The sequence below is a fragment of the Schistocerca serialis genome, chromosome 5, assembly GCF_023864345.2.
Source record: "Schistocerca serialis cubense isolate TAMUIC-IGC-003099 chromosome 5, iqSchSeri2.2, whole genome shotgun sequence".
NCBI lineage: Eukaryota > Metazoa > Arthropoda > Insecta > Orthoptera > Acrididae > Schistocerca > Schistocerca serialis.
Window position 1 is genome coordinate 296,693,205 of NC_064642.1, and position 14,613 is coordinate 296,707,817.

The window sequence follows — 14,613 nt, forward strand, 5'->3', positions numbered from 1 at the left end:
CGACCTTCACATTGTTCTTCCGTCAACACACACCAAGAGTTAGCTGCCGACTGACTATAGTCAAAGACGACTCCAACGTCAAAGATATTTTGCACAATTCACAAGTTTCCACTTGTAATCAGTCTCTTTGCTATTCTTCGATACATTTTCTAATAGTAATCAATATGCTTTTACTCTCAAAAACAGAAGTAAATTAACATATAAAAAGACAAATTATAATAAATTCTGACAAAAATATAAGAAAACATTTACAATTCGGTATCGACAAATACGGTAAAAAATAACATCTCCCAGATCCATTACAACTGCTCCCCAGGGCTTTTGTTGTTATGGACATATACAACAAAATCCCGACCACACTCAGTGATGGATCTGTATTACACAATTAATACACTAATGATGCAGTCTGATAACCTCTTCCAAATTTGGACTCTTTGAATCTGTGGACTTGTTACTGGCTGTTGTTGCAATGATACTTCCCCATCAATCTCATACACAAAAAAAAAATTCCAGTAAAGAAATTATTTGACATGACAAATATACATGGTATAAAACATATATGAGAAATATTCTAACATACAGATTGAAAATGATAGGAAGGTAAAACTCATTTCCTAGAATAAGATTTAATTATTTTTTTAAAATATTAATGTTAATTTCATTATGCTTACATATTGTAACAGTAAAAATGATACTGGACATATATAGTGTAGTGTTTTTTTTCTTTTGTATATTTTTTTACTTATGATTTTCTTTTCAAATTTTTTTTACTCATGTTTTTTTTATTTTGTATTTTTTTATGATTTTCTACTTTTAGTACAGCTAAAGATACATCAGTATTATCTAAATTTTTTGCAATTATTTATGTACACTTTCCTCTCTACTACAATATTGCTACAAGTCACATTCTTGTGAAGAGTACTTTTGCTCCCCACAACATCAGTATAAACAACAATAAACTGCTCATATATCATGAGGCTTTATCTAAAATTGGTTTTGAAACTTATACCTTTGCATGCATGTCCTCACATGCATGCCTTCACCGACAGGGAAGACTTAGCTTCCAAAAATTAGAAAAATTCAGAAATGCTCACTATGGAGACTTTTTGTTTTTAAAAAAAGTAAAAATAAATCTTTATCTCATTCTTTGTTACAACAGTGTTTATTCATCAGTTTCAATTAACATGTGACTTCAAATTATTAATTTATACATGCAAATATACACACTTGGTTGTACAGGCAGTTTTGTTCTAACAAGCGTATTCCAGTGGAGGACTTTTGTTTTAGATGATAATAGGTTATTTAAATTTTAAAATTATGATTTCTGTTTATACAGTTTTAAAGAGACAACATTCCTGAGACCAAATAATTTCTTTGACTTAGGATACACCAAACGATAAGCATTAGGGTGTGGATTTTCTATGACTTCAAAAGGCCCAATATAGATATCAAAGAATTTTTTAATTTCTGAAGTTAACATTTTTGATCTTTCATGAGATTTGACCAGAACAAGATCCCCAATTTTAAAAGTGGTTAATCTTACCCTATTGTTATGTCTTTTATTCCTCTTTTCCCCTTGTTTCCTCATAGTTTCCCTGACAATATCTTCTCTCTCTTGCATAGTTAAAGGTTTATGTTTAGGAAATTCAATAAGTTCTGATGTAAGATTTGGAGATCTAATATTAAACATAATCTCATACGGTGAAAATCCTGTGGAACTATGTTGTAGGCTATTCATAATATCTTCAAAATTTCGAATGTGCTCAAACCAGGTTGGATGTTTATGGCTACAATAGGTTCTACAAAGTTTCCCAATTTCCCTCATATATCTTTCTGCAGGATTGGTGGACGGAGAATAAACAGATATAAGTATATGCTTCAATTCTGATCTTTCAATAAACTTTTTCCAAATTTTAGAGGTGAACTGTGAACCATTATCTGATAATATAGCTTTTGGTTTACCCACCTGTGCGAAATAATCTCTTTCAATTTTTATTATAATTTCATGGCTAGTAGCTTTTTTCACTGGATATAGTTTAATTAATTTTGAAAATACATCTACCATAACAAATATGTAACAGTGACCACCTTTACTCTTTGGTAACATTCCATATAAGTCCACTGCGATAAGATCTAAAGGTTTTTCTATAATAATGTTTTGCATCTCTCCACCACATCTTTGATTGCTCACTTTAACTCTCTGACATTTGTCACAGGTTGCCAATTCTTTTCTTACCTTCTTTCCAATATTGTAAAAATAAACATTTTCTTGTATCTTTTGAATGCACTTCTGTATCCCACAATGACCAAAACTTTCATGTATGTAAATGATCAGCTTATCAGCATCTGCCTCTGGCCAACACAGTTTCCAATTATCAGAATCTACATCTGTTCTCCAAAATAAAATCCCCTTATGCAATTTGTAAAATTTATCAAGTTTCTCATACCCCTTCTTGCCTAAACATTCTTTGATTAATTTCCAACTCTGATCTAAATTTTGATTTTTTCTAATTTTGTTACACATAGCTCTAATTGTTTTATCATTTTCCATCCCTTTCAAGTATCTAATTTTAAATTATGTTTCCTCCTCTTGTTCAAAAATCTCCTTTTCTCCCCCAATTGGTAACCTTGAAAGTGAATCAGCTACTACATTCTCAGAACCTTTTATGTGTTTGATTTCAAAGTCAAACTGTTGCAGAAAAATTGCCCATCTGGTCAATACTGTGGTATAATTTGCACTCTTGTAAGTAACTCAAAGCTTTGTGATCCGAAAATACTATGGTTTTATGTCCAATAAGGTAAATTCTAAATCTTGTAAAAGCCCAATGAATTGCCAAAAGTTCCTTCTCTGTGACTGTATAATTTTTCTCATGCTTGAGCATCATTCTGCTTGCAAATGCTACGGTACAATGTATCTTAACTCCATTCTCTACTCTTTCTTGAAATAACTCTGCTCCAAGCCCACAATTACTGCTACCAGTGTTCAAAGAAAATGGTAAATTAAAATCAGGTCTGTGTAATAAGTGTTGCTTCCTCAACTCTTGCTTAATTTTATCAAACTCTTCCTGACAACTTTTATCCCAAACCCAAACAGTGTTTTTCTTAAGTAATTGACTTAAACATGGTGCATTCAGACTCTGATCACTTATATGTTTTTGGTAATAACCGCATAACCCAAAGAACGACTTTAATTGTTTTTTAGTCTTAGGAATAGGAATTTCTGAAATTGCTTTAATTTTTTCTGGATCTGCCAAAATTCCCTTGTCTGTGACATGACCCAAAAATTTTAATTCAGAAACTGCAAATTTACATTTCTCTAATTTCAATGTCATTCCTCCTTTTCTAAGTTTTTCACAAACTGACTTCAAAATCAAAAAATGTTCCAATTTTGCCCTGTAACCAAAATGTTATCTACATAAATTATCAGTTTAGACGCAAGTTCTTGCCCCAGTACATGATCCAAAGCTCTTATAAATTCGGAAACAGAAGAATTTAACCGAAATGGCACAACACAATATTGGTAACTCTTACCTTTGTACAAGAAAGCAGTATATTTTCTAGAATTAACCGAAAGTGGTACCTGATGAAAACCCGAAGTTAGATCCAAACTTGACATATATTTTATATCTGTAAATTTATAGAGTAACTCATCAATATTTTCAGGATGGTCTGTCTGTCTGAACAAAATTTTGTTTAAGTGTCTAGAGTCCAAAACCAATCTTACTCCACCATCTTTTTTCGAAACTACTACTAGAGGATTATTATATGCACTGATACTCCTTTCTATTATATTACATCCTTCCATCTTTTTCAGCTCTTTCTCAACAGCAGGTTTTTTTTGATATTGCAATACTGCATGGTTTTATGAAAAATGGTTCATGAGGTTTTACCTGAAGCTCACACTGATAACCCTTTACCCTTCCAGGTATGTCACTGAAAACATCACTATATTCCCACAGCAGATTTTCTAACTGTTGTTTTTGCTCCCCAGATAAATTTAGCGTTTCTGAAATTTTCAAATTTACTTAATTCCCAAATTCAACTTCATCAGTATCAAATCTATGAGTTTCAATATTCTCCAATCTATTTTCTTTTAGTAAATTGATACTGTCAAAATTTCCATTACTCTGATCACCAAGTGTGTTCACAAAATTTGTCTGAATGTATTCCCTTTCACTAGTTTCTATCAAAAGTTTTCTTCCAACCCAATCAAATGCTGTATTTACTTTTACTATCCAATTCATACCCAAAAGAAAATCCTCATTAAATTCCTGAGTTACAAAACATCCAAGTGTGAACAACTTGCCTTCAATTAAAAATGTCACTAAAGCCTGGCTTTTTACCAATTTACTGCTCTTCCCAGTAGCACCTTTTATCTTTATGCCAACATCTGGCATTTCAACATAATCTTTTCCCACTTTCAATTTCTTGCTTAACCTTTCAGATATTCCCGAGATCTCACTTCCTTTATCAATTAAACATTTACCAATCCATGGCCCAATTTGAACTTTTATATAAGGACTGCAAAATTGATCACTTTTCTCAGAACCTGTATCCTCATGTAATAAATCACTTTCAATTTCCCCAAACCTATACTTATCAGAATCACATGGTATATCATTACATGTATTATTTGTCACAGTTATAAAATTTGCACAAGACACAAAATTGTCATGAGTACTCTCTATTATCTCAAATAGCCAAGAATTTTCATCCAAATCACATTGTATACTATTGAAGTACTTATCCTTCAGCTTTTCAAAAATAAAATATATCATCTTTTTCCACCACTCAGGACATACAGTTTCACATACATTAAGAAGCATCTTTCTAAAGTTCCTGTCAAAAGAAATAGTTTCACTGTTCAGCCATATATGCATAAGAAATGTATGTGTATCATTAGTATCTGTAAAAGTTTCACTTAGGTTAGAAGTTATACATGTGTCATCGTTATTTGTGTAGTCAGATTCTTTACCAACAACATCAAAATTCACACTTTCACATACATCCAGCTTGTGAGCTTTATTCATCCTGGTAACATCCCTGGGAATTTCTATAATATTCTCACTATTTAATCCATTTTCAACCATGTGTATACCCAACTCCCTATTTAAACTAATGAAATACCTTTCCTCAACATCATCATCAATACCATTACCTTCATTATCAACTTTATCAACAACATCATTATCATTACACATTTTCAGGTCATACACATTCAAATTAACCCCCAAAATATTATTTCCCCTTTCTAAAGTTACCAGATCCCTTTCACCAACATTTTCATTCACACAGCATGCATTCTCTTTTTCATTCACACACATCTCTGAACTACTGCAAATTACATCATCTGACAAAGTGTTGTTCTTTTCTGCCCAAGTGTAAAACTCTGTTAAATTAAATGAATCACAATTACTTTTATCTACTGTATGTTCTTGTGTACTGAAAATTTTATCTTTATCATCATTATTTTCCTCTTGAAATTTCTTCAATAAGTAACAACTAATGACCTCATGTGATAGCTTAGGTTTGGAACTGTCCTGTTTGGGTTTATGATAGTCACATCCATTGGTCCTTTCATCATGCTCACCTTCTGCCTCAACCTTGTGGACCTTCAAGGGGGTGTCTACTCATTTTTTATTTCCTGTTCCTGTTTGAACTGCTGATTATGGTTCTGCCAATGTCTCTGATCAACATTTCTGATCCCATTCCTATGCCAAACATTACCTGATTGTTGGTAGTTTCTATTGTAATGACCTCTATCAAAATTTCTGTGATTTTGATCCCTAAAGTGTTCTCTATTTTGTTGATTATTAACGCGAAAATGTTGTTCTTGTTTTGGGTAAAAATTATGGTCCTTCTTTTCAAAATTGTTATATCCCCCTGAATTTTGACTGACACCATGATAATTGTTTTGTTCCCTTTTTTGAAAGTTATCATTTCCCCAATTTTGACCATTACCTTTCTGAGTAAACCCACTATGTGTTCTTGTTGTTACCCTATCCAACTTTTCAATATAATTGAGAAACTGCTCTACATTACTATCAGGACAATGAACTAAACTCAACTGCATTGCTGATGGCAATCTTCTCTTTAAGGTATCAATTTTGATCAAGTCATCCAAAGGTTTTGTTAAATGAATAAGTTTTTGAAGTTCACTTTTGCAAAATTGTTTCATGTTCCCATCTGATTCTCTATAGTTTCGCCCATTCAAAAATTCACTTTTGATTCTAGTTTGTTTAAGATCATCCCAAAATTTTTCCAGAAATTTTGATTCAAATTCTGAAAAGGTCATCCCCAAAGCTACAATCTGGTTTGCCCAAGTCAAAGCTTCCCCTTCCAAGAATTTTTTCACAAATTTAATTTTTATTCATCTGGTGAGTGAGGTAAAAAACAATCCTTACAATACTGCATAAAATCAATGGGATGTAAGGGTCCATCTACCGAAAAGTGCTTCACTGGAATATTAGATACAAGATTACATGTGTTGACATTGTAATTTTTGCTTTGAAATTCAGTGTCAAAACTTTCAATTTTTTTGCTAAGTTCTTTGACAGATTTTTTTTTTTCTAAATCATTGCATTCTACTTTTTCTTCTAGAGTAACCAAACGATTGTCAGTTTTTTGTTCTAAATTTTTTACTAAAACTTTTGTATTCTCATTCAAATTTTTAATTTCCCCTTTTATCTCATTAAAATCAATTAAATTTCTTTCCCTATCTACCAGCAACTCATTTTTTACAGTATTAATTTCACCGCTCAATTTAACATCAATTTAATTTACTTTTGCTTCCACAGATTCAATTATTTCCTCAACACTGCCAACTCTGTTCGAAAGCTCACCCACTTGGGTATTGACTGCTTGGACTTGCAACAAAATGTTATCAATTTTTTCATCCCAGTAAGTCTTATTGTCGTCAACTGATTGTTTAATTTCTTTCGTGAAATTTACAAGAAAACTTTTTAAATCAAATTGATCGGTTCTTTCTGTTTCATTTGACCTGTCCTGATGTTCGAAGTCTATTAAATTACTACTTTCTACTTTAGGCACAATACTCTCGAAAATCTCATAAGTCATTGTGAAGAACAAAAATTTATACACAAAAATACAAAACAAGATAAAAATATTGTTTTAACAAAATACGAGGGTTTCGTGACTTATCTGGAGCACTCTTCTACTGTTTCAAAACCACGTTTTCCATCCATGTGATTGTTGACCAAAATTCTTGAAGTATTTTCTTCTGTCGAAAATTATCTTTTTTGCCGAAACATTTCTTCTCCAAAACTTTTACTTCCCGATGAACACAAACACTGTAACACACATTCTGAAGAAACTGGTATTAACACACAAAAATTTTCTTCCTCGTAGCACTGTTGAGGATCTCGTGAACACAATATCCCGGCTACAGTCCCCAGTTGAAATATTGCTTCCCAGCTAAGACACAAGTTGAAAATATGGTCACTATTTTTTATTTACTTAAATTTGCCATATTTCGTGACAGTACGTTTTCCGTTAGACGTTTGCAAGGCGATATTAGTCTTGGTTTCAGTTGTCTAAGTATGATTCCACAATGCATCAATGTCAGCTGCAGAAATGACGTGGTTCAACGTGTTTCTCTCATTTTGGTGTTTCAAATACAGTTTCTTCAAATGTAGTTTCTTCTTTTTAGTTAATACAAAAATAATAGTAACATGATTCAAAATTATTTATGACTGCGACCTTCACATTGTTCTTCCGTCAACACACACCAAGAGTTAGCTGCCGAATGACTATAGTCAAAGACGACTCCAACGTCAAAGATATTTTACACAATTCACAAGTTTACACTTGTAATCAGTCTCTTTGCTATTCTTCGATACATTTTCTAATAGTAATCAATATGCTTTTACTCTCAAAAACGGAAGTAAATTAACATATAATAAGACAAATTATAATAAATTCTGACAAAAATATAAGAAAACATTTACAATTCGGTATCGACAAATACGGTAAAAAAATAACATCTCCCAGATCCATTACAAGGAGTACCATTGCAGTACTGTTATTTCAAACACTATAATATTCTTTTTCTCAAATTTTTCATACACATATTATTGCAGTAGAGAATATCCCTTGTCGAGTCATACAGCCATGTGGCTTCGTTCATTCATGTTGATACGAGGTGACCTCATGGAACCAAACGGCATTTTTCGGTGTGGTTTGTTTTGAAAGCAAAGAACCTATTCACTCCGCAATGCAAATGCGTTCTATCTCTCTATTTTTCAGGAATCAGGACGCCACGAAACAGTTCCTGAATAGCAGATTGGAGAAGTATTTTCATAGTTTTCAGGTCCGCCACATCTCGTTGTACAGCAATTTTTTAAATGTTACCTATGAGTATAATAAATGGAAAGGATATTTATCCTGCGCGAATTGAGCCCATATGGTAAGATTTATTACATATCTGATCTTTGTTTAGGCAGCGAGTTTTTATTGCAAATTATACTTTTCCGTTTTCTCGTGTAATTTGGCTGCTACACCTCGTCTCGTGCAAACTCTTGCGTTCCTAGGTCAACTGCAAGGCACTTAAACCGGTCAATAATTGAGTTTTCGATAACCAAAACATGACCTGTAATACGGCCTGTGTAGCTAGGAATGCTTTTGAAAGCACAACCCTTCTGCGATTGCGAAGGGTCTAGTACGTTGGTACCTAAACTTTACAAATCTCTTTGGGTTATCCCAGGTTTCGTATTTAAAATTTCATATGAAAATCGGGATAAAACTTGTTGGAAACGTATTTGAAATTTCAGTTAATGTTTTACAAGACGTGGTAAGCTTTCAACATGCCTAGAAATATTGTATCGCTTTTGTGAATCAACAGAAATAGATAAAGAATTAAGAGGATAACCAAATAAAGAGCGCACAAGAAAACTTACGTGACTGAACAAATAAAAAAGGGAACCGGTTTATTGGAGTGCTACCCCAGCCACCGAGCTTGTAGTGGTCAGTGCTAGTGGTGCGACAACCCAAGGGTTTTAACAACCGATTGGGCAGTCGATTGTTTTTCGTTCAGTCGATTTTTTCAGCTGAATGAAACGGGCCACGTCAACTATATGAATATTTTCACACTTACTCCGAATTTTAGTGGTTTCATACACATACTTTCTTTTTTTCAGATATACAGGTACCATGACAAGCGTTGCCAACATTTTTAGAGACAAATAACGTATCTTATTTCAAGAAGAGCTGAATAAAAGTATTTTTCTTAAATTTACATATTTTCAAAATATATGTATTTATTTACTTCAACACGAAATCTCTGTACCTCCGGCATGAAATATAAATCGTCGGTTGGTTAATTGGTGTGAAATTACAAATTTAAGTTTAAATAAGCGAACACTTACTTTTTTATTTCAGTTTATCAATGTTTTGTCTCTCTCTTCCGCTGCTTTGCACCCACCATCCTGTTTCGGTGAATACTAAGGTGACGTGAACAGATAGCAAAAAATGGTTCAAATGGCTCTGAGCACTATGGGACTTAACTACTGAGGTCATCAGTCCCCTAGAACTTAGAACTACTTAAACCTAACTAACCTAAGGACATCACACACATCCATGCCCGAGGCAGGATTCGAACCTGCGACCGTAGCGGTCACGCGGTTCCATACTGACGCGCTTAGAACCGCACGCCACATTGGCCGGCGAACAGATAGCATATAAGGTACACTTTTTATGCTGTCACTGGTCAGAAGTATTTTTTGCGAAAGGTGTTTGTCATCATTCGGTAATTTTCTTCGAATTTCTTCAATTAATATAGCTTGATAGTATGAATCATCTTTGCAGATACTGTAAATGGCATAGAATTTATCTTGAGGATCACTTTTTATCCAGTCATATGATTTCTTCCATTCCCAGGCTACTGAGCGTTTCAGCATTGTGACTCAGACAGGAAGTTCACTCCTAGCAAAACGCCTATTCATAAACAGGGACAAAAAACTGAACTCAAAACCTCTTATTGGCACTCAATAAAAAGGAAATACCGGAACGCCAATAACAGTGACGTCAGGTGATGACAGTAGATAATAATTTAACAACGACAGACAATGATAATGATTTAACAAAGGAAAAACGATCAATCGTTCCGCTCAGAACTGAATGCGCCGGACTACGTCAACTGCTTCCATTCGGTTGCTCCCACAGACGAGATTCACTTGAAGAAAATGAACGAATAATAATGCTACTGATATGTAAAACTACAACAGTCTTTGTCGACTGCTTTCATTCGATTGCTCCCATAGGTTTCTTTCACTAAAAAAAAAAAAAGAATTGAACGAATGATTCAGCAGACAGGTAAAACTACAACCGAACGAGGCTACTGTTTTCCGACAATGATCTGAATCGATTGTTTTCATTCGGTTGTTTCCATCAATAGTCGGTGAAAGTGTAGCGCTCCCGCCTACAGAGCGCTGCCCAGCCATCATCCTCCAGTGGTACCGCACGACCCGTCAAGGGGCAGTGAACGTCTCTGGGTTGTTATTGGCTTACACGCTGCCTGTGCCATGTATTTAGGCAGTCCGCAGCTGCGTTAATTTCGCGTCCTAAAGTCAACTGAAACTGAATGCAAGGCCCAACTCCACTGAACACAGAGCGCAGCACCTGTCAGCTTTGCGCATCCGCTATTGCACCTGGCCGAGGGACACGTGTTTTACCTGGCAGGTGATTTCAACTTCTGGCGAGTGTCTGTACTTCCACGACGACAGTTACGCACACTTCCTGCCGGCTGTTGCCACCAGCAACAGTACAGCTAGTACCAACGCTCCTGTCGACGAATTTTTGAGGCAGCTCAGTTACTGGGATTGCTGAGTGCAAAGCGCAGGTTTGTTAAACCTTCCCCTGGTTTTTATGTTGATATGTTGTAATTTGAACAAATATCTTCATTGTCTGTTGCACCTGATATTTTTTTATGGTTTAAGAAATACTATGGTTAATAAGTATTGGGAATTTAAGGATATGCGAACGGAGTGAGACAGAGTTCCAGCCTATTCCCGATGTTATTCAATCTGTATATTGAGCAACCAGTAAAGGAAACATAAGAAAAATTCGGAGAAGGTATTAAAATCCGCGGAGAAGAAATAAAAACTTTGTGGTTCGCCGATGACATTGTAATTCTGTCAGAGACAGTAAAGGACTAGGAAAAGCAGTTGAACGGAATGGACAGTGTCTTGAAAGGAGGATATAATATGAACAGCAACAAAAGCACAACGAAGATAATGGAATGTAGTCGAATTAAGTCGGGTAATGCTGAGGGAATTAGATTAGCAAATGAGACAATTAAAATAGTAAATGATTTTTTTCTATTTGGGAAGCAAAATAACTGATGATGGTCAAAGTAGAGAGGATATAAAATGTATAGTGGCAATGGCAAGGAAAGCGTTTCTGACGAAGAGAAATCTGTTAACATCGAGTATAGATTTAAGCGTCAGGAAGTCGTTTCTGAAAGTATTTCAGTGGAGTGTAGTCATGTATGGAAGTGAAACATGGACGATAAATAGTTTGGACAAGAAGAGAATAGAAGCTTTCGAAATGTGGTGCTACAGATGAATGTTGAAGATTAGATGGGTAGATCACATAACTAATGAGGAGGTATTGAATGGAATTGGGGAGAAGAGAAATTTGTGGCACAACTTGACTAGAAGAAGGGATCGGTTGGTAGGACATGTTCTGAGGCATCAAGGGACCACCAATTTAGTATTGGAGGGCAGCGTGGAGGGTAAAAATCGTAGAGGGTGACCAAGAGATGAATACACTAAGCAGATTCAGAAGGATGTAGGTTGCAGTAGGTACTGGGAGATGAAGAAGCTTGCACAGGATAGAGTAGCATGGAGAGCTGCATCAAACCAGTCTCTAGACTGAAGACCATAACAACAACAAAATATTGCAAACATAGTGCGCATAATTAACCAAGACATACGATTCCTCTAACGCTACGTCACATTCGTAATTGAGAAAGGGCTCAAATGGCGCAGCAGTGTGGTGCCGAATCTGTCTAGATCTCGCTTAGTAGCAGTAACAGCGCAAAATACGAGATATTTTATCAAGAGTGATTGAGTTTGATGACGCCAAACACACTATATGTAACGTACCTGTACTATCCGCAACCGTCCCAGCAGGCCTATGCCATGGGCAAATACATAGAAGTTACAGGTGCAACGGGCCGACCGCTGGTGGCCGTGCGGTTCTAGGCGCTTCAGTCTGGAACCGCGCGACCGCTACGGTCGCAGGTTTGAATCCTGCCTCGGGCATGGATGTGTGTGATGTCCTTAGGTTAGTTAGGTTTAAGTAGTTCTAAGTTCTAGGGGACTGATGACCTGAGATGTTAAGTCCCATAGTGCTCAGAGCCATTTGAACCATTTTTTGCAGGTGCAACGGATACAATCATTTATAGTTAGTTCTAGTAGTCTAAGAGTTTTCGTTGTCGAGTCTTGCTAGATTGCATGAAAACAGTGTAGGTTTGGTACAGAGAGTGATTGCACAAGTTTACGTTTCACGTACTACGGAAATATGTTCCTGAACGTCTGGAGAACAGAAAGGCAAGGAAAATTATTCTACACGTGACGACGGAATTCTCTCTAAGGTCAGGTCCACATCCAGAGTTATATCAAGTATTTTACTGTTTTTTTCGTATGTTATTGGGATACCACCTAGAAGAACGAGAGCCAGTTGTTCGCGAAATTGAGAAATAATTAATTTCTCACGGGATACTAAAATTACTTGGTTCCTATTCGCACTTTGCTCAAGTCCCAGGATTTGTGTCCATGTGCATACTGAACACATTGTCATTAATCTGGACGATGGCAGTATTGGAATTTTAGATCTGGTACGTAAGTAAAATTGAGGGTCGTTGGCACAGAAATGACATTTACAGGACCACAGAAACCATTCACGCAGGAGAATCATACATAGAGTCGTTTGACTTTTTTACGGAAATAGGCATCCCCCTCGTGGAGAATCAACTGAAAGTTGAAAACAAATACATCGCCAGGTCGGGATGGAATCCCAGTTCGGTTTCACAGATAGTACTCTGCGGCATTTGCCCCTTATTTAGCTTGCATTTATCACGAGTCTCTCGCTCATCGCAGTCCCAAACGACTGGAAGAAAGCGCAGGTAAAGGAACGGACCAATGTCCTTAATTTCGGTTTGCTGCAGAATTCTTTAATAAATTCTGAGTTCGGATATAATAAAGTTCCTTGAGACAGAAAAGCTTCTATCCACAAACCAACACGAATTTAGAAAGCATCGATCGCGCGAAACGCCACTTGACCCTTTCTCATGTGATATTCAGCGAACCATGGATGGAGAGCAACAGGAAGAGACCATATTCCTAGATTTCCGGAAAGCGTTTGACACGGTGCCCCGATTCAAACTGTTGACAAAGGTTCGAGCATAGGTTTAGTCGCCCATATTTGAGAGTGGCTCGACGACTTTTTCCGTAGTAGAATACTGTACGTTGTCCTCGACGGCGAATGATCATCAGAGACAAGGGTATCGTCGGGAGTGTCCCGGGGAAATGTGATAGGACAGCTCTAATTCTCTATATACACTGAGGTGACAAAAGACATGGGTTAGCTATATGCACATACACAAATGGCGGTAGTGACGCGTAGACAAGGTATAAAAGGTAGTGCATTGGCGGAGCTGTTATTTGTACTCAGCTGATCCATGTGAAAAGCTTTCCGACGTGACTACGGCCGCACCACTCCACGAAGCCATGCACCCTAATTGTCAATAAAGCACTTTGCAAGCTGGTGGTGACTCAGTAATGTTTTGGGCGGTGTTTACGCGGATCATTGACTGGAAATGGTTATGTTCGGTTACTTGGAGACCGCTTTCAGTTGTTCATTGACTTCATGTTCCCAGACAAAGATGGAATTTTTATGGATGACAATGCGTCATGTGAAATGGCCACAGTTGTTCGCAACTTGTTTGAATAACATTATGGACAGTTCGAGCGAATTATTTGGCCATTCAGATTACCCGACGTGAATGCCATCGAACATTTATGGGACATAACTGAGAGGTCAGATCGTGTGCACTGGCTACACTTTCGCAATTATGGACGGTTGTAGAGGCAGTATGGCTCAGTATTTCTACAAGGGGCTTTCAATGACGTCTTGAGTCCATGCCGCACCGAAATGCTGCACTACGCCGCGCAATAGGAGGTCCGACACGATATCAAGAGGCATCCCACGACTTTTGCCATCGTAGTGTACATATATGATCTGAAAGACACGGTGAGCAGCAATTTACGGCTGTTTGGTGAGGACGCTATGTTGTACGGGAATTATTGTCGTTGTAAATTATAATTAATTGAAACCCTCAGCTGGCAACAGGTGTTGTTGATTTACCTCGATGGGGAGAGCTGATAATGTGTGCCCCGACCGGGACTCGAACCCGGAATCTCCTGGTTGGTTGGTTGTTTGGGGGAAGAGACCAAACAGCGAGGTCATCGGTCTCATCGGATTAGGGAAGGATGGGGAAGGAAGTCGGCCGTGCCCTTTCAAAGGAACCATCCCGGCGGTAGCGTTCTCGCTTCCCACGCCCGGGTTCCCGGGTTCGATTCCCGGTGGGGTCAG

The 14,613-nt window shown here is 36.7% G+C and overlaps 1 protein-coding gene across 1 annotated transcript in view; it reads right to left on the bottom strand.

Moving 5' to 3' along the window:
- The window catches only part of LOC126481909 (atrial natriuretic peptide receptor 1-like), a 925,501-nt gene that overhangs the window by 171,228 nt on the left and 739,660 nt on the right, over window positions 1–14,613 (bottom strand). The gene's annotated exons all lie outside the window — the stretch shown is intronic.